A 25531-nucleotide genomic window follows, 5' to 3' on the forward strand; every position below is an offset into this window, starting at 1 on the left:
AGTTAATTAAGTGAGAAAAATTCCAGGACATTTATTTTATTCAAAACATTCATATACAGTCATCATACACTATTGTCAGTTTATACTAATATCTAATATACTTAATAATCTGAAATAAAGGCTGATAAGTTTATAAAAACTAATTTAGTGTGATCTTTAAACATTTTAGTACGTGTTGTCATGGTAAGATGTGTTCAACAAGTGAAGAAAGAATGCTCATGAAAACCTTTTACATCGAGTGCATGAATAAATTATTGAAAAGTTCAAAGGCAATAAAAAAAAAATATTGAGAAATCAGTAAAAAAATTTCACAAGAGATTATCGTTGTGACCAAAAATGAATGACAAAGTTAATTTTAGGAGGAGATGAAACGAATGAAAAGTTGAGGGGAATTGATTACATTTCCCCAAACATAGCTCTCAGGAAGTTAAAACAAATGATTTGTGATTTGAACATATAGTTAAGATAAATTTTAAATATATTATATTCAAATTCTGCACGGACTTAACAAGATGATAAAAAAATTACTGATTAATGTAAACGGTTAAAAGTCAATGGTTTAAAAACTTTGCCCAAATAGACTTGACTTTCTTTTTTAATGAGGCTTTGTTTCTTCTCAGTGGATACAGAAACATCCAAAACTATTACGTATATAACATATAGACCTATATGTTACGTACGATTTTCGTAATTCAAATGAGATGTTTGTTAGTAGGTTTAAGGCTAACTTTTGCTTGCATTAGGTACACTCTCGATCTAACAATTACAGTTATTTGGAAATGTTATCTAAAATTGAAAAATTATTTATTAAAATGTGTATATACATAATCTGTTACACTTCTTATTTGGGCCGCTAGGTGGCAAGCTGCTAAATTCTCATGCTCCTTTCTTACGTTGAGTCACACCCAAGATACTTTACAGTATAGATATTTTCAATAGAAATCTTATTGAAACTGAAGACAACATACGCAAGTTTTTTTGTTTTTCAGAGTATGGCTTGTCTTTCATCAATACTGTTCAAACAAAAAAAAAAAACAGCATGGGATGAAACATTCCAAATTAATTCCTTGTCTTTGGCTTCACAAGGAATCTCATTATATATGCTGGAAAAGAATAGAGCAGTTCCAGAAACATATTTGTTGGAGCTTTCTGGACCATTACTTGATGCTGGACGATCATTTTATTGTGACAGTTGATACAAAAGTGTATCGTTGGTTTCTCAGTTACTCGATTGTTATACACATCTTGTTAGTACCTTAAGGGTTAATGAAAATAGAAATCCAAAACAATTAACAGAAATCAAATTGAAAAAAGGTGATATAGTCTATACCCCAATGTTCAGGTACAAAAAAAAGAAATATTGAAATGGAAATATAACAGGGATGTGTTAATGATTTCAACAAAACACAGAGATGAAACGGTAACAAAACAGAAGAGAGGGAAGGACAACATGAAACCCAAGGTAGTAACAGACAACAACGATGCCAAAGCACCGATCTTCTATAAAAAATATGAGAAGATATAATGTTAAGAAGAATTAATTAACCTGTAGTACTTATTAAACATATTGAGATCAAAAGATAAGTAGAATTTTGGAGAATGTTCAAGTGACAACTTGAGCTTATAATACCAAATAAAAATAAATTTTGAATTGTTTAGTAAAAGGGAAAAGTTAAAATTTGTTTTAAAATGATTTAACGAAATTACTTCCCTTGGAGAAAAATTTATTCATTAACTTCTTCCATTTTGTCTTCCTTTAAAAATCTGAATGTAGTTTTAATTCTCTAAATTCATTTGTTTTACTTTTAATTGAATCCATATTAGGTTTAAAGTTTGACTACCAGTCTCAGATTAATGAAACTGTTTCTTCCAAAATGCCATATACAGCTAATTTTATTTCATTCCTATTTACTACAGGAAGGAGCCAATAATTAGCTATACATGACGTGGAAGAAAAATTACGTTAATCTGAAACTCAATTATTAATAACTTTAGTAGTTTTGTCATTTTTTTGTAATAATGTTCAATAAATAAATCCATTATGCATTTCACAATAGCATTATTATAAATTTGGGTTTATAAACATACATTTTTAAGGTTTACATTTAAATCATTTGTGTGAGGAAGAAAATGTTCTTACATTTCTTTAAGTACTAGTATTAAACACTTTAAGCAAACCATTAAAATATATATATATATATATACATAGCTAGATTGGGTAAATCTGATACTTCTTATTCAGCAATAAGCGGTATGCCTTACTAATATTAAAAATAATTATTAACATGGAAGTTAGAACTAACAAAAAGCATGAATAATAAAACGTAATTGAGTTCATGAGCACAAATAAATAATTTTAGTTGTTAGACTTGTGGGCTTAAATATTGGGTGTTGAGGTAATGTACATCTGATTCATTAGTTGATAAATTATCAGAATTAAGTAATAACATATGACCTAATCTTAAGTATTCTTGCAGAAAGGCAGAATATTCCCTTTTAAGATTTGTTTCATAATCTTCATTCCAGATTAAAAGCCTACTTTTAGCGTTAATGAACGATTCACCTAGCTGGGGTTTATCAGATTTACGTGGTAATGAGAAGATAAATCTGCCTTGATTGTTCCTAGAGGTATTAAGTTGGAAGTGTGTTTGACATGTAGAAGCTTCATTAACAAACATTAGAATCAGTTTCAAGAATTTTCCAAAAATTTTCAAACATAGTTGAATGTTCTGAGTTATTGTTGGTTGTAAAATGGGATGTAATAGTTTAAATTCTTATGTTTAAATTTAGTAGGAAGACAACCGCTAAGAATACATCCTAGCTTAGTCTCTTGAATAACAGGATATCTTAAATCTCGAATAAATTAGGACAAGGTAATATAATATCTAAATAAAATTGGGCTCAATTAAAATATCGATATTAGTTAATATAAGGTAGATTAAGATAAGAAGTTTCAACTCTATGTAATGGAAGGTTAGTTTATGTCTGGCAAAACAGCACAATACACCTTGAATGAAACGTTTTTTTATCGTGAATGCAATGAAGTACCACACCATAATCAGATTTGACTAATGCATTATTTATGCCTGAAATAGGCAAATGTTTATTGAATTGAAATCCCAATTTGCAAACAAACGTATATGCCTAAGTCTAACAAGACTACACAAATAAGAATGACCAAAAACATTGTCTACATTACATACAGCAGTATACAAAATTACATTTTTGTTTAATTGTAAACAATAGTCATTATTATTAAATTTATCATTACTTATCTTATAAGTATGAACGAGTGTGTAGTGTCGTTCACATAAATCACATAAGTTATTTGAGCAACACTGATTGTTACTATGACCTCTGTGAAAACATATGAGACAGTTATTTTTTAAAAAGTATCTTCATTCATCATTGGAAAAACTTATAGCATTTTTGTAACTGATGACTGAACTTACAAAATAAACAATGCTTAAAGTTAGATCTAGAATAATAACATTATGTTGTTTATGAATCTTGTTAATGTTTGAAGTAGGATGTTTGCGATGAGACTTAAATGCATTGTTGTAATCTTGTCCTTTAACATTTCCAATACTGAATTGAGTTGTAATACTTTTTGAAAACCCCTTATTTGATAATCTTTTGTTCCATAATCTGGCAGTATTATATTCTAACCTTGTTAACTGGGAGTTTCAATGCCTCAAATGAGTTGACAAATGAAATGTCAATAGGATCTAATGATTATCTTTTAAAAAATATTTTTAAAATGCGATCTGTATTAAAATAATATGCAATCATACATTTGTTATCAAATTGTTTTATCAATAAATCTAATGCGATTTAATTTTCATTGTTTATTGGAAGTTTTTTAATAATGGCTAAGGCTTCGTCTCTTAGTGCCATATGTAAATACTGTAATTTTTGAATGTGTTTAATCTTTTTGAGTGTTCTAATTCTTGCAATGAAAGCCTTAATTTATTTTATTTGTCTTAATTGTACTTTATCCACAATGATTACAATTAACTAATGTGGCCAAAAAAACAAAGTAAAACTAAATTACACTAATATTATGTAAATAAAGCTGTTAACATAAGTTACGAACCCAGTTTCAATGTAGTGAAAAAAACTACAATATAATATTTTTGTTCATTCATAATTGAATGACATTGTAAAGAAAAGTGAGATTATAGTTAATAATTGCTTAACAATACCTAAGCTCAGCTGGTTCATTAATAAAAAATGATAGGCCATGTTTACATCAAGCAAAAGTATAAAGAAAACATGTGAATCCAAACAAGGTGGTCACAGAGTAAACAATATCAGCGTTAATCGAGGCAATGTTTTAGAATTGCTGCACTTAATCACAAAGTACGATGCTGTACTTCGTGAACATCTTGTAAGATCTAAAATGGGTAGCAAAATTTCTATTGCTTATATGTCACCAGAAATTCAGCAATTTTGGGAGATAAAGTTCCCCAACATACCAGACAAGTAAAAAAGACCAAATATTATTTGATTACATTCGACAGCACTCAGACTTTTCTCACAAAGAAATACATAGCGATTGAAAATCAGGAAGTACACATAGCTGCGGTTAATACATAATTTTATTTGAAATAATTAGTAATCCTTTGATTAGAAAACCAGTGTTCTACCATTCTGTTATCCCAAATTTTAAATATTAAACAACCTATATGTTAAGACAAACAAATTCTCTTCCAGTAGGATTTAACTTCCTACTTCCTCCGTCCTCCATCACGATTTTTTCAGACTAATCTAAATTTAGAATGTAAAATTTTTTTTGTTAATTTATAAAAAATTTTAAATTATTGAAAAATAATACTGGTTAGGATACAAAGCAGTACATGAAAAAAGTACTTTAGTGAGAAATGTATACTTTATCGTAGTATATATACTAAATGTAGTACTTTATCGAGGTGATTTGTATAGATTAAATGTTACATTGTGTAACAATAAACTTTACAGACAGATTGATTTATAAATCAATTTGTTTTGTGTTTATTATCAAAGTCTTCCTATTAAAACAAAAAATCTTAAGTGAACATCACATGACTTCCTTGCACGCATATTAAATTACATACACATTTTTTTTTTTAAATGAAAAATACATAAAATTTTATTTCATTAATAAGTTATGATATTTTTTATTGGTATTATTGAATTATTTATTGTAATTTTTTTTACAATCAGAGATTAATAATTATTAATCAATATATTGAAAAAAAATTAAAAAAAAAAAACAAAAGATGAAGTCGGATTTAAACCGATGTGCCTTCCCCTTGTAAGATTCAAATATTTCATTAATTAAAATTTTATTTGGCTATAACTCTGGAACCGATGAAAGTAAATACCACTTATAGCATATCATTGAAAAGCTCTAAATGAGAGCTTATTATTGCAGCTAAGAAAATACCCAAACTCCAGATTTTTTGTATTTTGGGCTTTTTTAGATACTTTTGGTCCAGTCAATTGCAATCAAAAGGGATAGTGCACAACCAGATCTTATAGCAATCGTAAGTCCAAAATTTCAACATCCTATGGCTAATTGTTTTGAGTTATGTATTTTACATACATATGTATGTAAAAACATACAATGTCACACCGAAACTAATCAAAATGGATCCAGGAATGGTCAAAATGGATATTTCCGTTAAAGTCTTAAAACCGAAATTTTTTATGATCACAATATTTCCTTTACTTTGTACAAGGAAGTAAAAATGAGATTTCCTTGCATTCCCATTTTAATAAAAGATATTGTATTTTAAATTACAATGATGAAGTTAAAAAATATACAAACATCCTACATGAATTAATTAACCAAAGCTGGCTTGTATTGAAAACTGAAAAACAATAAGCTAAACAAAAAAAAGTATATTATAATACAAAAGAAGATTACGGTAATGATATTTTTTTCATACAAAAATCTTTGTATGGAACTGTGGCGCTTCACAGATCAAACACCATCTTCCTATGTGCGTACACACAAAGGAAGCTGCACACAAGACTGCGAGGGAGAGAGAGAGAGAGAGAGAGAGAGAGAGAGAGAGAGAGCACTGTTGCTCTCTCAGTGCTGACCCTGGCATCTGGTAGAAGGTAGTTTTTTTTTTTTACTTCGCAAGTGTATGGAACATTCCTTGTTCGTTCCCTTTTCTAGTTTAGTCGGTAGAAGGAATATGGAAGCGGTTTAGTTGTTTTTTCAGTAGTCATCAGAAGATGGCGGAAAGCAAGGGCTCTTTGATTGCCAAATCTGTCCAAAAACAAGCTGGAAAGAGAAGATAATTAGTAAAAATTAATTATGTATTTGTTTCTGTGTACATAGAAATTTAAATTAAGCACCGTTGCACTGTAGTGTTTCTAAGCGAATATTTTAATAAGTTATTATCAAATGATACTAAAAAATATTATCGGTATTGACATTTTATTATTTATTCGATTAAAATGAATACGGTTTTTAAGCACAATGTGCTCAAAAACTGTGTATCATATTCTTGAATATGATACAAGTGTAGAAATAAATTATTACCCTGCTTCCAGCTATTCCATTTGATTAATTTTTTTTTTCAGTTCTTTTATTTTACAGAAAAGTTTAATCCTACCTTGAAAAGGCCCAGAAAAACGTTTTCTGGAGCAGCAACCCCACTAATTTTAGCTACAAGCCGCCACTGATAATCGTGTGTGTATATATATATAATTATTAAATTAATAATATTTATTAATGTAAATGAATAATTAAATAATTTTTATTTTTTAACAAAAATTTTTAACATTTATTAATTTGTTGTTACATTTTTTTATTATAAAAATATTTTAGTGTTTATCATTATTATTAAAAGTATTCATAAAAAATACTCAAAATATAGAGAACCAAATTAATTAATTTATCTTTTAGTTATTACATTTTTTTATTATAAAAATATTTTAGTGTTTATCATTATTATTAAAAGTATTCATAAAAAAATACTCAAAATATAGAGAACCAAATTAATTAATTTATCTTTTAGTTATTACATTTTTTTAAATTTATTAATATTGAACAAAAAATGTATGAAAAGGTATCAATAAGCATAATTAAATATTAAAATATGAAAATTCTATTCTGTTCGATTCAAAACAATAAACATAAAATGACGTGATAAAGAATACTATTTTATTTATTTTTATTAAAAAATGTCCATTTTAATATTCAGTCTTCTTTCCTTTGCTCATCAGATAGTGGATTATTTATTATTTTAATTTTTGTGGCATTATTTTTTTTTAAAAATGCATGGCCAATCGGCAAATCTTCCTAATAAATCTATCAATAATTTTATTTTCTTTTTAAATTTGGAATCCAACCTGTAGATTACAACAAAGGATATACGCTAAAACATTTCTTTCTTTAAATAGTTTATTACACTCGATTCATGTATTATTTTTCTAATTTCTTTGGTCGATCCTGCTTTCTTAGTTTAATATCAATCTGAGTGAATGAAAAATCTTCATCGGTTGTGATTTAACCAGTTTATATAATTATATTTTGTATTTTTATAGTATTTTTATTGGCATTCATTTTCAAAAAAAAAGAAAAATCATCCTTGCGTGTCTCATAAAAATTTGTTTTCTTGTCTAGTACTTCTTACCTCTTTGTATCAGTTCTCTAAATGAACTTAGGTGATCTTGTTTCATGGCTGTATGGCAGAAATTAGAGCCATTAAGATACTGTGAACCTGAAGATTAGTTGTCACTTATATACTTGTTTCCGGTTGTGATAATGAAGCTTCTTTTTGTTTTTATTCTGTTCCGTACATGTATTGCTGTAGACAATCAAGCTCTTTATTTATGGCAAGTTTTATACAACCGGATTCCTTCTTGCTTATTTTCTTTGCTTATTATTTTCTTGCTTCCTAACTATAATCTGTTCTATCTGTTATGTCCAAATTTCTTGAACTTGATTTCTGGCATGATCTCTCTTCTTGTACTTTGGACAAATTTATATAATTTCAAGCAAAACTTAAGACCAAATGGAAAAATATAAATATGTTGGTATTATTCAAATTAGAATGCAGAATTGACAGCTAAATAAAAAAGGAATATCATTGTTGCTGCATTACCCTTTTAAACTCTACAGCAATAATTGTGGTAATCTCTAGACATCAGTGACTTAATGAAAAACTAAAAGATCTACAGCAGGAAGCAGCTCCATTATATTTTTCTTAAGAGAAAAAATGTTTAACTTACGAAATAAAAAAATTGGAATATCAGATTTAACTGAATAATAAAAATAATTTAATAATAATAGAAAAAAATAAAATAAATAATAACAAATTGTTTATCATACAGGCAATTAATTAACTTTACATATAATATGCATAATCATCTTGATAACAATGTGAGTTGCTTGGAACTTTGTTTATAGTTTTTAAGAAATACAAATAAATTCTCAACAACTGAACAACTAAAATCTCTCTGTAGGAATATATTCAATACTCTCCAAGCATCTCGTAGATATGAGTTATAAATCCACCAAAATAGAAAATAGTGTTGATATTGTATACACACTGTAAGGAATTGTGTTCAGTAGAACACAAAATGACATATTAAATGAATAAGCACAATTAAATACAATACAGTATTTGATCAAATTCTAAGTATATCTGTTCCTAACATGAAAAGGCATAAATGTTTCACGCTTTGGTTATTAATTCCTTATTTATAATGATTTGTTTTGCCCCTACTGCCCCATTTGCACAGAAAGTAACAAAATTTAATGCAGCTGAATTGGAAACCATTAAAAACGCAATAAACTACAACATATAGTTCAATGGTACTTGTAATCTGCTACTTCTGTGTAAACGGCAGTTCACTAGTACTTGTACTGAATTTTTTCTAATCGGATTTTCATATTTTTCTTTTATGTTAGTTGCATTTGCTAATGGCACAGAAGAAAATTTTTTTCCGTTGTGCAAAAGGACAATTTTTAAACTAATTTTCAAAGAATCGATGAGCAATCTTCTTTCTGTAAAGTTATGTTCATTATGCAGTAAATCCATCACAGCACAAATATTGTTACAAAACACTAAATTATTTTTTTCAGAATATCAATCTTGAAACTCTTCCTGATAATAATGAAAGAAATATATTTCATATCAGTTTGGAGTAGTTTCCAGCCTTTCACAAATTCAAATCCTGAACAAGGTCATAATTCACTTTGAATTACCTAATAAGATTCATGGGAAGAGGATTCTGCTTCAAAAGTAGGGCCTTCTTGCTCTTCTTGTCAGAATTCAATGGCTACCTCATATTCTGATTAATTTTCTAAAGTTAAATCCTTACCACGAGGCACTCTCCTAATAGCAGATGGTGTACGTTTGGATATTAGCTATTCTTTTGTTTCTGTAATACAGAAATAATAGTTCAATGATCTTGTAGTTCATGCCACATATTGATATGGTAAAACTCATGTGCTAATTATCCCTAGCCCAGACAGTGAGATGTTTCACACAGGTTGAACAGTAGATGTGATGGGATCAATTCTAACTTTGATCTCAAACCTTAATGCCGGAATTTACTTCATAGCACTTTTTAATTAGTGCAGTCAAACTTAATAGTTGTTCTTCAAGCATCGAATCCCCAGACTTGTAACAAACGTTTGGCTCAATTACACATTTCTTGGCAAATTTATTCTCTTAACCCAACAAACCCGACACAGTAACTGTATATCACAAAACAGAATGAAACCACTGTATGTGCATACACAGTGAATTTTTATACAATATTGGTGTGTTCATTGAATCACTCTGCTCTGTACTGACGTGTTAGAACCTACTGTACATGAATCAATCATACAATTGCAGATGTTGGCTACATAATATTATAATTGTATCCACTCTCAATTAGAAATTATTTTAAATAATCTTTTATGTACGTAAGTTATCCCTAAAAAAAATACATCGAATTCCACTTAAAAATATGTAGAAATATATTATTTAAAAATACATAAAAAATGTACTTCAAAATATGGTATCACGTGTAGATTATGGAAAAATCCTGACTGCATTTTTTTAATTCAGCATAAAAAGTTAAATCACAAAAACAATAAAACTTTCATTTAATGAAACTGTGTTTATTAGTGTAATTAGAACATGATAAACTGAACGCAATATTTGATTTTTTTTATTCATCATTCTGGCAAACGTTAAACCATACAACATACTACTACATTACTGTATAAGTTGTCAACATATTTATCCTATGATGCATATCTCACACCTTCTGTATGAAAAGATATCATTAACCATATGCACCGCTCTGGCACATTATTTAATTCTAATCCACATTTACTTAGGGCTTACATGGGCTGCTTATAAATCTCTCTGATAGTATTTAGTAAGCAAATGTAAACTTTTATCTGAAAATTTACTTGCTAATTTTGTCAACAAGTTAGTTTGAGTTCTTTATATAATGAGTTTCTTGAACTGTTAAGTTACAGTTTAACTAATAGTTCTATTATAACGATTAACAATGTTCTTTTTAATTAAGTATTTTTGATAAATGGTCTTGTTTTCTTAGATCAATAAATAAATAGATACACAAGCTCTTTTAAGTCACTCCTATCCACTCTTTTAAATCATAAAACTGAATTATAACACTGTTATAGAACAGCTATGAATTAGATAGTGTTTTTTTCTTAATGCGAGTAAATAAATAAATTTTTGTTACTAAGAGTACATATATAATACTAACATTGTTCTTTTTATCTTTTGTTGCAGGTACAACGATTACTTACATAGGTTAAGAGTGAACAGTCTTAATGTGGCTTAACTAATTAGTTTTATAATAACAATTAAAGGGAGGACTACTTACTTTGTAACTGGTGCTTCTTTCCCAGTAGGATTAAGTTTTTTTTAGGTAATTATATATTTTTGTTTTATTTTGTAAACATGTGCATGTTAGAGTAAATTTGCATGTTAGAATTAAGGAAAAATTGTGTTTCCCCAGTAGGCCCCTCAGTAGGTTATAATTGTTTTTTAATTATGTTATATATGTTGTATTTTTTTTACAGTTTAGTTTAATTTAAGTTTAGTTTATTTTAAGTTAGAATTAATTATGTTAAGTCGCGTTCGCGTTCCGTACCCCATCCACAGTAGGACCAATTATGAAGTGAGATATCATTTTAAAAATGCTTTGTTATATTTATTTAAGATTAGATTAAGTGCATGCTGTTAAGCCATGTTAACCTGAAGGGAATTTTCCCTAAGTACTGTTTTATTTATTATGTATATATATATTTCAAGTACATCAAACTGTATTTCTATTAATCGTCTTGATATTTTTACTAATTTTGTTTCAAAAAATTTAAGTTTGTTTCAGGACTAGATGATTGTAATATTTTAACTAATCGATGGTGAAAAAAATAGTCTGATAAAGAATAAAAAAGGAAAAATGGATTCCAAAAGAATTTAAATATTAATAACTTGTTAATTTGTATTAATTTATTTTACTATTTTTATACTAATTTTTCTCCAGAGTATTTCAAGTGTGTTTTAGGTACAGAAAATTGTGATATTTTAACTAACTAATGCTGGAACAACACACTAAAGTGATGCTTAGAAAATTGAACATGTGATGATGAATGTATAACAAAATATAAGATGAAAAGGCCAATTTGAAAAGAGTTCAAATAATGATCAGATTAAGAAGAAGACAGTCAACATCTAGGTGGCATAAGTGAGTATAATTTTAAATTTAATTAGATTATAGGAAAACAATGTAAAACCTCATGATCTAATTTCTTTTATAAAATAATTGAAAAGTTTTTTTTTTTGTAAAAGAAAGTTTTAATTTTTGACTCCATAAATGGTAAAACATTTCATGGAATGCTGCATTTGAGTTTAAATAGTTTTAAGATGTTGTTGCTGTTACCTTATTTTTAACAATAAAAGAACTTCTGCATTCACTATAGACACATTATATTAATCATGTAAGCATTATAAATCTTCATTTGCAGTTTTATTTTACATCACATTAAAGATAGGCACTCACTTTTCCTGTTTAGCTTTCGGAACCACTTTGAGGTATTACTTTAGAGGATGACATGTATGAATGTAAATGAAGTATTGTAGTCTGGTACAGTCTCACATCAACCATTTCTAAGATGTATAGTTAATTGAGACCTAACCACCAAACACTGGTGTCCACAATCTAGTATTCAAATCCATATAAAAGTTACTAGGATTTGAATCTTAGAATTCTCGACTTTGAAATCAGCTGATTTGCAATAACAAGTTAACCACTAGACCAGCTCGGTGGGCTATTAAAGATGTGCTGCTTTCTACCAACAGCACTGCTAACCTGGTAAGTTGATTGTTATTTAGCAAACTCACTGGACCTTCTCTTATAAGTAATCGATCTTTGTTTGCATTATGTTACACAAATTTGGTTATATGACATTAAAAATTGCTAATCTGAACAAAAGGCTGAGGAAATACTTTGGACAGTGTAACAAACTTAATACCAGACAGTGTAAGTGGTTGTTAATGAGATAAAGCAAAAAGAAAAATAGCATTGTCCCTCTTGTTATGAATTTTTGATTGACATATTTTAAAATTAACTTAGGAAATAAAAAAAAACCATGGGCTCTGTCTTTGCATATCTATGCATGTCTTCTGCATATCTTGAGCAGAAAATTTAATACAGTAATACAAGGGCTGTTTGGTATTCGAATGGTATAGTGTGAAAAACAAAATCATTTCAATTTTTTGTTTGCAAAATATGTGTAGTTAAAAAAAAGTTGCTATTCATTTCATTAATCTACCATTGACATTAAGACCTGTACTTCATGGACAGGATACTTCTATTTAAGACTTCAATCTGTGTTACCAGGCAATAAAATTTCATCCATCTAGCATATAGAAAAAGTTGATACAATTTCTTCACTGGCCTTCGAAGATTAGAATCTACAGCCACCCAAAGATGAAGGATTTTGTTCACAATTTGGGTCTTGCTAAAAAAATTAATAAACTTTTAGGATCAATATTGAATGGAAAAATATTCCAGTTTCTGGATGAAATTTTACTAATACAGAGATAACAGGAAAAATTCTAATTATGCAGCAGATCCTTGTCTTAATCTGTCGGTCATCTAGAAATACTTATGATCAACACACTATGTTTGTTTATTGACTCAAAGTAGTCTAAAAGATATTCTCTCAATGGAAATAAACTTATTTTAGTATCAACTGTGCATTCAATATCCATTAAAGAAATTTTCCTTACCCTGCCTTACCCCACACTGACTTGGAAAATCTAACAGGTCGTTGGATTCCCCTGGCAATGTCAAAAATTAATTTTCTATTTTCCTCTTTCCCAAAATACTATTAACGTTTTTTTTTGTTTTACTAAATTAGTTCAAATCCTCTGAAACAGAATAATAATAATAATAATTAATAACAAACTTTACAACACAAATACAATATTTATTACTGTAATTTATTAAAACAAAAAAAAAAATCATAATACACTAGGAAATTGTTCTTTTTTTTCAGAATTTTAATTAACTGGATTATAATATTTTATACAATCAATTTGGTATTTCTCTATGAAAGTTATTTAAACTTAATGAAGAATTCTTTTGTAATTTGAAAAAATATACTACTGATGGTAAAATGAAATATATGTACCAAAGAACAAAGATCGCATGAGAAAAAAAAGAATAGTGTAGATAAACAAAACTTAGGAAGAAGCAGCCAAGCATTAATTTTTTTTTCGTTATTGACATCACACTTTATTTAAATATTATAAATTAAGAGTAAGAAATATAGTGAATTATAATAAAGAATCGTTCAATATATAGAGACAAACATCTTTAGTTAAAAATATATCTAAATAGATGTGTCTTCTTAGTTGAGGTTAGGTGGGATATATTGGTCGGTTCTTCAACGTGATTGTGGTTCGTGTGTGACCAGTGGGTATTTTGCAGTGAAATGTCGCAAGAAGATGGCTTTAGGATACATGCAAGCCTGTCTAGGTCCCCCGTTTGTGGTCAGGTTGCAGAGGCAGCTGCTGAGGAGGGTGGTCTAATTGAATTAGGGAATCAGCATCTGGGGAAGAAGATGGTGGATCCTATGGGGTATAGATCTGACACTGAGGTGTTGAAGGCAGTCAGGGTTGTTGACATGTGGAGGAGCAGCTACAAAATAGTGATGAAGAAGTTTGTTCGTTCCCTCCCCATTCTGTTGACAGAGTACCTGGTGGATTGTTTCAAAAAACTATTCCCAAAGGCTGATCGGATGCCTTGGCAGGATATCACTGCGGAAGGTACAGTGCCTCCGTTTAACCAGAGTGAATGAACAGCGGCCGCTATGCGCGTTAGCCTGAGGAAGAGCCCTGGACTGGATGGCATCACTAAGAAATTACATTCGGGAGTAAGTTTAGTAGTTATATATATTTTTTTAAATATATATATACATATACTGCTCTTAAAATAATGTGGAGTGTAAGATTGCTTCAGTGTATGAAACTGCGCTGAACAATTAACTACAATTGTGTGGCCGATAATGTCAGTATGGCTGTTTTGCAGAGGTGGTGACCTCTCGCTGGGTGGGGACTGATTAATGCTTCAAAAGTGGGTCTGGTCCTCAGTAAGTACGTTTGCAAATAAAAAGAAAAAGAAAAAAGATATGTGCTACTTTCAAATCATAAAATCATTAATTGAGAGCATCTGTGTAAACAGTTAAAACTCTGAATAATAAATACTCTTGTATATATAAGTCATAATTATTCAATAAGTCTTCTTGAAAAGTGCATTTCTGAATAAAAAAATTCAGCGATTAAATTAATGTTTTAAAGGGTGTTGTAAAAACCACCTAAAATGTATTACCACCTTATTAAGCAAAAAAGTTTTTAATCATGCAAATTTTTACTAGATAATTTTTACTTAATAATAAACATTTAAAGTTAAAAGTGGCTGAAAGTTTCAAAATAAATTGATTTAATAATTAATACAGATGTTTAGAACAAAAATGGATCAAGAGTGATTTTCATTTGATCGTACAATAAAATGCAAAAATTCAATCCAATATACATTTTAACTACCACTGCAAAACATGAGTGAGACTTCATTACAGCTTACCAATAGACTTAAAAACAACAGATTTCACATATGGAGGGAAATTAAACAACACTATCTGATTGACAAAGGTTTATTATATGTATTAATTTTATAATAAAGAGAAGAAAAAATAGTGAAGGTAGTATGAGCTAGATTAAAAAAATTGAAGAACTGAACCTTCAATATTTTTAGTAGCCAGTATAAACTGGTGATGAAAGAGAGCCTGGTGCTTTGCTGCTGTTGGTAGGCTTAATGCAGATATAATCTGCTGGAGACAATGTTGACCAGCGAATGTTGGTCGCCTTGACAGAGGATATCCCTCAAAACCAAGATGACAGAAGAATTATTGCGCGAGGGCTAGCCTTCACATGGTGGATGATGAGGGGACAGCCTGTACAAGGAGGTGGTTGGGGGTCCCTTTCGGGTCGTCACTACTGTCAAGATGTGCAGGACTCTCCAACCCATCAGCTTGGGGCTGATGATGACCTGTGCTTGTTTCCAACAGATCTGTAGCGTTACTAGTATTGGATGTAGACAGCGACTCCCCCCCCCTCACAGTTGTGGTGTAGATCAAACCCCAGACCCCTACTGGACTGGTTGCTCCATGAGTGAATAGACATAGACAGGAAGAAGTTCAACTGCAAATAAAGGCTCCAACAACCATGTGTTTTGCCGGAGTATGCAGGGTAAGCGGGATAGGAATAGTGATAGCCTATGTATGGAGGTGGTTAGGGGCTCTTGGGTCGCTGCCACTGGTAATATGTGTAGGACTCCCAACACCGCCCTGTGTGTCCCACAGGAAAAACAGCATGTCCTGAGTAATGCCAATAGGTGGGTATCAAGGCATGTTGCCTTAGGGGAGGTTGTTTACAGAGTCCTTATCATCTCTGATGGGAAACCTCACACACCCAGTGATGCGAGCTGCAGCGTGTCCTGCGCAAAAAAAAAGAAAGTAAACTGGTAATCATAAAATAAGTTTTATATATATTAGTGAAATCCATCTACAACAAGACTAATATAATTATTAGGAGAGATTTCCAAACTAAATTATGTAATGTAAATTACATCCAGGAAAAGACATCGATTCTTACTACAATATAGTTGTATCTAAATGCAGGATGAGGTACAGAAAACAAAAGAAAAAAAGGGATAATAAAGACCAAAAAAAAAACGAATGATATGAAATAAAAATTGGAACAAACATAAGTTCATAACTATTACAAAAAAGATTTTGCAAAAAATGGATAGATAAAATTAACAAGGGAAATAATTATAAGCAAGAAAGTGATTTCAAATAATGTCTAAAGAAAATTACGTATTTTACATTTACGTTTGAAATTTTATCCACTTAACTTTAGCGATGTAACTGATAAGCACAAAAAACAATTTCCTCAGGATGCATCAGCGATGGAAACATGCTTTCAGGGAAAATGGTGCTAAAGATACTTGCCGATTACTGCTGGAGAATGAAAAGGGATATTCCTGAGTTTGAATTAGAAGAAAACTAAAGAAAAACAGATATTAGGTAAGGTAATTTCATACTTAGGCTATATAATTCATAAGTCAGGTTTTCTTTAAATTTGCGTTACTAAATACCCTGCCCACCGATTTAATTTTGGTTTACAGATTTGAAATCATGCAAAAAGTAGTATTCACTTTATTAAATACATACAACTGGAATAACATTTTTTTTTTTTAAATGTTGGGAATCAGCAAGTTGTTGACGATTATTTGTTTGTGATTTGCGCCGACTTCAAAAGGTTAAAATATTTCTTTAAATTTAACAGTATTATGTTTTTAAAAATTTTATTTAAATATTTTTATTTTTTATTTTGTATAACCACTACAAGAGGGGTATATGTATTTAAATGATTTATAAAAGTAAATTTCATATAAAATCAAGTCTGTAACACCTTTATTGAATGCTAGGATAAAAATTGTTTGAATCACACAAAAAACATATAGTATTAAAACCATTTTTCTGTAGTGTAATTCATGGTAATATTTTTTTTACTCTACATAATGGTGAAGAAAGCAATTTTTTTTTTTTTGATCAGGAAGGTAAATATAAAATGTTGTTTATTTAAACCAAATGTGTGGTTTTTTTTTTGTAATGATTATTTGACTTTGTCAGGTAAGGTGATTGATATCTATTATTAAATTTCCCAATATTAAGATAAAATTTATTCTGATAAAAAATAATTTTTGTTGCTCTTATGCTAAGAAGTTTAATATACTTCTTTCTTATTTACAGCCCTGTTTGCCATGATTTCAGCATTTCTTGTTCATTAACTTTAGAGAAAGGAATCTGAAACAATGAACAAGAAATTTTCACCAGATTATAGTTAAATTATTTTATGTTGCACAAGTTTTTGTACGAGATAAGTGTATCTTTCTGCGATCATAAGTAAGTACATATTATTTAAATTTTAGTAGAAAAAAGTTTTATTTTTCAGTAAAATTTTTTAATAGTATTGCAAAAGAAAAAGCTTCTCTTTGAAACCCTTGTCGATCTCGGTCATTGGTTAAAAATAAGTACTCTCCATATTTGTGTAGAATAGCTGTACACTAGAAACATTATGCTTATTAACGCAAATCTTTTTTTCTGCCCAGAATTATGAAATGATGACCAAGATTGCCAACAATTGTAACAGAAATTCTTGTTAAAAATAGTCCTTTTTCATCTTTATTTTAATTGAAATCTTACAGCTATGTAAGACTAAATGTTTATATAATAATTATGAATGTGTAATTTTCAGAATTCCTAAAGATACTCTTCAAACTTCAACAACAATAAATACGCACAAAAGAATAAATATAATGAATTATATCACAAATTTAGTATTTATTCCTGGTTTGTAAAATATAATTTATGACATACTATAATTTACTTTCACCTGTCTGATGGCATGGCTTAGAACCGGTCTAAATTAATCAAGTTTCTTTTGCAGTACTATTTCAATAGAATAAAAAATCATATATTAAAATGATTTTTTTAAATTTTTCATATATTAAGAGTATTTATATTTTTAATTAGAAGTCATTATTAGTTGTAAAAACAAGTAAACTTAATTGCATTTATTATATTTTTTGCTCAGGTTAATAATCACTTAAGTTAGAATTTTTTCTGAATCCTTTTCAAATTTTAGTTCTTTTGTTCCATATTTTATACTATCCCTCTCTTTCTTTCTTTGCAGTTTTCATGTTCTTTAGAGTTTCATTTCCAGTTTTATAAACTAGTACTAAGAAACCTAAAAATTCTAGTTTTTTTTCTAATGAATCACTTCTGAACAATAATTACATATTTTTTATGTTTGTAAACAGATTTTCTGATTTTTAAATTCAAGAAATAACATTATCTTTTATTATAGCATTCATTATTTCCAATAATTTTATTTATAGTTATTATTTTTATAGAAACCCTTTCATTATGAATTCAACTGTAATTTGGTAATAAATGTAATCCACTCAACCTAATAGATAAATTAAAAAAATAATACATAACGCTTTCAAAAAAAGAAAAAAAAACACATTTAATTAAACACAAACACATTTAATTTAAAACTTAACACATTTAATTAAAAACAAAAAATTATATATAATTAAACATTAAAAATTCAAACAAATCGGGACATAGATAATTTCAATCCTTAATACATTAAAATTTTTGAACGTACAGTATATTATTATAAAATAACATTATAATAGAACACTAAAATAAATTATGGAAAAACAATAAATACAAAAATCATTTATATATTTTTATTGTGGGTAGAAGAAAGTTACAGCTTACGATATAAATTAATAAATTAGAAATACCTTACAGCAGGCAATAGCAGAATATTTTTTGATGGCCAGAATCATAATTAATAGACTTCATTTTTAACAAATGAAAAATTATTTGAAATATCCACAAATTTTTTGATGCATCATTAATTTACATTTTATTACTGCAAGATTTTAACTTTTTTATATCACGAGTATCCATACAAGATCTTTAATAAGATTTATAATGAGTCTTTAAGACTCAATGTTGATGTCATCTTCATCAGAATCATTTTCACTAGCATAAATTTATTTTACGGATTTTCCAATAACATCATTTTTTTTCATTTTAATTATCATTATATCTCAAACAAGAATTAAATGACTGAGATTCATTCATCTCTTTTAACACTTTATAGGGCACAACTCTGGGGCCTAAAAAAATATTTTTTTTACTTGGCTGGTGGACTTAGGCATTAATAATGTATTTCCGTCAAAATTGGACATCCATTACCAAATCTGTGGTAGTTAGGCCCTGTTATATACATATATGTACCACTTACCATGTGGGCAGTGGTACATATCATACAAAATTTTTTATCAAACATTTTTTTTTTATTTTAAAAATAAAATAAGAACAAGAAAATTGCTAATACAAAATGACTCTTACCCATAAAAATATTATTAATTTATTTAGGTTAACCTTTTTATAGTCCATTTTTTCTTTCTCTGTATGTAAATATCTATATGTACAATATAATATTCTTTCAGCCTCCATGAAGCACAGAATTAGAGAAACATTCTTACCTTTAATATTTTATTCCATCTAAGCGCTTTCGGGCCTAAGCCCATCCTCAGTGATGGTTTTTTTATAATTTTTAAAACTGTTTACAGCCACACAATAAAATTTTTAGCTTTTTACATTTTGTAAAAAAATTGTGTTTAAAAATAAAATAAGAATTCATGTTTACAACTGTATATATATAATTGTATGTGTATAATATATATACATTTTTTCTAAAATTTCCAATTTTTTATTACTATTTTCATCTTCAATATTTATTTTTCCAACTATTTCCAAATTATCTTCTAAATTAGTCATATCATGATTATTATTTATCAAATGGTCAGAAAGAGATGGTCAGGGTTGAGAAACCCATTTTTTTTTTGGAAACTGGATATTTAGAAAAATTGTATATATATATATATATATATATATATATATATATATATATATATATATATATGTAAATTTAGACATATAAATCTGCAAACAGAATTTGATGGGAACATTCTTATTAAAATCATTTAAGATGGTATACAAGATAAGATATGATAAATTAAAGTAGTAAAATAACTTCATCCATCATCAATGAGATTTACAACCCAACCTATATTATACGCAGAGTGAAGCTGAACAAACTGATCAATGTCAGCCACATATCTGTTGACTCGTACTCCCTGTTTGTTTATACATAACACTTGATTTTTCTCATAGGCATTGTGCAAAAAACACATACAAATTTTCTTCCTCCATCTTTCCATTTTGAAACCACAATGTCCCCACATAGCAAAGTCCATCCCACTCATTTTCATTTTTCTATCAACTTTTACAAGATTTTTAGGGAATAGCTTTCTAGTCTGTCTAATTGTAGCGCAGATAAATATATTTTTTTGTAATAATTGTTTAATCATTTCAATATTTGAAAAGAAATTGTCAAAGAGGCAGTAACCCATCACCTCAAATATGTTTGCAATCAACTGTAATTTGGTAATAAATGTAATCCATTCAACCTAATGGATAAATTTAAAAAATAATACATAACGCTTTCAAAAAAAGAAGACATTCACATTTAATTAAAAACAAAAAATTATATATAATTAAACATTACAAATTCAAACAAATCGGGACGTAGATAATTTCAATTCTTAATACATTCAAATTTTTGAAAGTACAGTATATTATTATGAAATAACATAATAGTTAATTACTGGTTGTGCCAGAGGCTATAACCCACATCTTGAACCTCCTTTTTATCAGCTTCATTGGCATGTATTGTTACAAGAAGCTTCTCTCCTTAAACTTCATCATTCATTAAGAAATAAGTAGTATATTTCTGATTTCATATTTTACAAAATTACATTTTGAATTTTTGTATATTAAAATAAAATAAAATAGCTTTTTATTAGCATAAACAGTTGCTAGTAGCATTTCACTTACAATAAGAACAAAATAGAGGTATAATTTTTGAAGGCCTATAAGCATCATGTAATGATTTAATTTATGGATATAATTTAATATGATACATTTTTAAACCTGAATCAGATCAAATTAAAAAAGAATATTACAATATAGGTTCCACTTTATTAAGTTTCTATAAATTCTTTCAGTAATCGCAAAACGCAGAAGCACTGATTTTATTGACCGTCATAAAAGAAGTAACATAATCTAAGTTTTGTACAGATTCATGATTTAAGTTTTATAACATCTTCTCAACAAAAAACTCCATATATTTGCTTATATCACTTCAAACTAGAATATTCAAGGATTCTTTTGAACTAATTTACAACACTCAAATTGTTAGTACTTTCTGTAAATTGCATTTCAAACGCATGTAAGCAGTACCTTATTTATAGGTTATCTGATGATGCTATATTTATTCATCCGTAATTAAAATAATGTCTTGAATCCTTAAAAAGTAATACACAATAATTAAAATATATTATTTTTCTTATCAACTAGTAACTTACCTTGTTAAAATAGAAGATATTGCAGACGTACAATCAAAAATAAAACTGTCCCACAAAACGGACGTAATTCTCCCTCCAACAAACCGCTGGTGCTGTAGTCGCAAACCGCTTTTAAGTCAACAGCGATCTGTAACCATAGAAGCGGGAAAATTAAAATCTGGTATGTGACTGTACCAAAGGGCGTTTATACAATCTAAATGAACAATAATAATTAATTTATAAATAATTTTGTATACAATATGACCTCTAATGTCTGGTGGTACAAATAGGTACGAAGGACCTATAAAGGGTTGAATAAACATAATAGATATATTTAATCTTGTAACTCAATGATATTTTGGCTTAAGAGGAGGGACTTTATTGTGTTTTCTTTGCTATTTTTAATAGATTACCTAACATTTAAAAATATCCTTTTTAACAATTTATTTAAAATACAATTAACATTTTTTTTTAAATTAAAAATACAATTATAAATTTAACAATATAACTGTAGATTTTTAAACAATACTAATAAAAAAATTAAAAAACAACCCTGGGTTTTTTTATCTCAATGATATATATAAAAATATGTAATCAAATAATTTTTGAATTGTAATTTATTTTGTATAAATATATATATATGTATGTTTAATTACATAATTTTTTTATTTTATAAAAATATGATTTTGTGATGGATTGAATGTATGGGAGTCGACTCATTCAACTATAGCCAACCAAGTAGATTTTTTGTGAAGGTAAATCCTGCCATCGGCTAAATTCATAGTTGTGACCATAACTATGTACAGACATCGACCGCATCGATTGTCACACAGACAAAAACGGAGTTGTTAGGGGCATATCAGTCTAGTTATAAAAAGGTCAGACTTCTTTTAACTTCATTTTTTTGTACCAATTATAAGGCCAAATGTGGTAATTTAAACGATGCGAGCGTAGTCTACGTACATTTGACTAGGGACTAATAGCCCTATGTACCCTATTATTTATTTTATACCTAAATATAAGTTTTAAATATTTAGCTTTAACAGTAAAATTACTGCTAACTAAGATTGCAATCAGCAAGAGTTTCAAAGACCAGACTGGGGTCTACATGCCATCATTAGATAGCCTAAAGGGGTAACAGAAGAAATATTAGTTAAAAAACTATTGATTCATTAAATGTTATCTCCCTCATCAAAAGTTGAAATCGATTTATTTGTTTACGTCATTCGTATGAAAGGTGCAATTTTGTTTATACATTTTGTAAATTAAGCATACTAACGATCTTTGCTCATTAAAGCACAATAATTTTTTAATTTATTTATTTATAATGGAAAAATAACTGATTTGTGTTTTTTTATATATGGCAAATATCAGTACACAGGACCAGAATACTGTTTAGATTTTTATCTCAAACCGATCAGAATAGATTACATAATTGTAAATTTCTATGTTTGAGTTCATTTCTCAAAGTAATTTCAGAACTTTTATTCTGTTAATTCATATATCGATTACATTCTATATAATTTTCTTCATATTATATAAGCCTTTTTTAATATTTTATCAAAAATGTATTCATATTCGATTGTTAGCTGAAGTAATATACTCATTACTTGTAATAAACCATCGTGACACATAATGTTTTTTTTTCACTCAAATCTTTCTACATTATCCTGAAGATGGGTGTAACAGATGAAACTTTTTTCGATATATTTTATTGATAAGAGATTGTAGATCGTTACTATAATAATTTTTATTTCTTTTTTTCAGGGAAAAAGGATGGATATCAGATGTGGAAGAAATTTATAAATCGTAAAGATTTATTATAATTAAAATTGTAATATTATCATAATGTATAAGTTGTTTTTACTATTTTATATGCCTGTAATCTGATAATATACCATAGACATAAATATTGTTAGGCTGTTCTTATCAAGGTTTTGCCACAGTTTCCCTTGATACAATAGGGCAAATGCTCGAACAGTTCATTTAGTTTTCCGTGGAATTTAATCTTTGATATACTTATTCACACTTAAAATAATAAAAATAAATATTATTTATTTATAATTTTATTTCTTGTAATTTTTTCATTACCTGCTTAATGCTGAATTATTGTGTCCCCATTAACCATTAAAAGTTGAAATTTAGCTCAAATATTGCGGTATGTCTACATATAAGAATATGAGGAATTTGATAACATAAAATTTTGAATTTATTTAAAGGAGAGGGGTACGTATCGCCGTTCAAAAATTTTTAATTTTTGTAGAGGCATCATAGGATCTAAAAATTTGGTACAAATTTGTCAGTTGATCCAACTTAGGGGTGGGAATATTCCCATTCCTAAGTACGGTATTCTTTGGTGGTTGGGTTTTAATTAACCACGCATCTCAGGAATGGTCGAACTGAAACTGTACAAGACTACACTTCAATTACACTCATACATATTGTCCTCATTCATCCTCTGAAGTAATACCTGAACGGTAATTCCCGGAGGCTAAACAGAAAAAGAAAGGAGTCATCTACTGTATGTTCCATTGCAAAAGTTATCGACTATGTGTTTTCATTTATTTATCTAGTTAAAATATTTATATTTATTTTATTTATTTAGCAATAATAAGTATTTCATAAAATACGTACTATTTACCATGATTCTATCAAGTAATGACATTTGAAAAATAATTATTTTTATAAAATACTTGAAATAAAAATATTAACATATGCATATAATTACATTTGAAAATAAATTACAAATGAAGAACCGGATAATCGACTATACCACAAATATTATTTTCGAAGTACACGGTACTTATTTTGATGGAAATATTTAATCATTATTTTAGTTAAAATACAAATAAATTAAATAATCTTTTTAACAGAAATTCTTTCGTAGAAATTTTAAAATTACTGAAGAGGAACATACTTCAGTATAATGTAATGTACCTAAAGCTACCTTAAATAAAATCTCACATAAACATGCGCGCGCGCGCGCGCAGACATACACACACACACACAAGATTTTATTAACCCTTCCATTTGAGACTATTGAGTGCAATATTACTCCCGAAAACCGTCTTTTTTCCTTTCCTTATTTATACACATTAAATAAACTACCTGTCATTGCATTTACTAAATTAGTGCCTATTTAAATATTCCATTTTAACTAATACAACCGTTAAATTTTAAAACGCTAACAATACGACAGATTAATAAATAAATTATATTACTGATTTGTGTGTTTAAAAAACAGTTTGAAAATAAAAGTATGTTGCAAAAGGGTTCTGGCTTCGAATCCCCCAGTCTGGATCAATGTTTTTACACCCTAAAAATTCATGTCAAAATTAAAGGAAAAAATAACTGTATATTAATATGTTGTCAAATCAAATTAATAAATTGTTTGAGATAAATAGATAATGAATATTTGTTTTAGTAATGAGTGAGTGATGAAGACGATAAAAGTTCCTTGCCGCCCTGTCTGGCCAGCGTCTTGTTATACACAGTTGTTACGTAACCCTTCCCCACTCCAACAATCTACGAAAGTTCAAGATTAAGACAGCATACCGCTTTTTTACAATCCTTACGCAATAGCAAGATTGAGTATGTCATCTTATGAAACAATTAAATTAAATAAGTCAAAAATAAAACATGCAAATTTACGCTTTACGTTCCCTTTCAGCGTCTGATGGGTTTTATTTATTTATTTTTGAATTTGTTGTCGCCTTAAAAATTATTTTTATACGCAAATTAAGAATGAAGTATTAAAAAAAAACCGCTAATTCAAACAGCTCAGCCCAGAATCTTCAGTTTTTTTAATCCGGTTAACCTGTAGATTTGTAATCTTACGTCTAAATTGAAAAACGAACCGGAGACCTCCAACGTATTCATTCGCAACACTGGATGTCATTAATTACGCAGAAAGAAAGTTTGTCATCTTAATTGT

The 25531-nt window shown here is 28.4% G+C and overlaps 1 protein-coding gene across 1 annotated transcript in view; it reads right to left on the bottom strand.

Moving 5' to 3' along the window:
* Window positions 1–25531, bottom strand: part of LOC142326566 (cytoplasmic dynein 2 light intermediate chain 1-like) — an 83288-nt gene that overhangs the window by 38352 nt on the left and 19405 nt on the right. The window contains exons 2-3 of the mRNA XM_075369146.1: window positions 21619–21745; window positions 13269–13409 (exon numbers count right to left, since the gene is read on the bottom strand). The gene's annotated coding sequence lies outside the window, so the exon portion shown is untranslated. The remainder of the gene's footprint in view (window positions 1–13268; window positions 13410–21618; window positions 21746–25531) is intronic.

Source organism: Lycorma delicatula, chromosome 6 (assembly GCF_047948215.1).
Source record: "Lycorma delicatula isolate Av1 chromosome 6, ASM4794821v1, whole genome shotgun sequence".
In the NCBI taxonomy this organism is placed as follows: domain Eukaryota; kingdom Metazoa; phylum Arthropoda; class Insecta; order Hemiptera; family Fulgoridae; genus Lycorma; species Lycorma delicatula.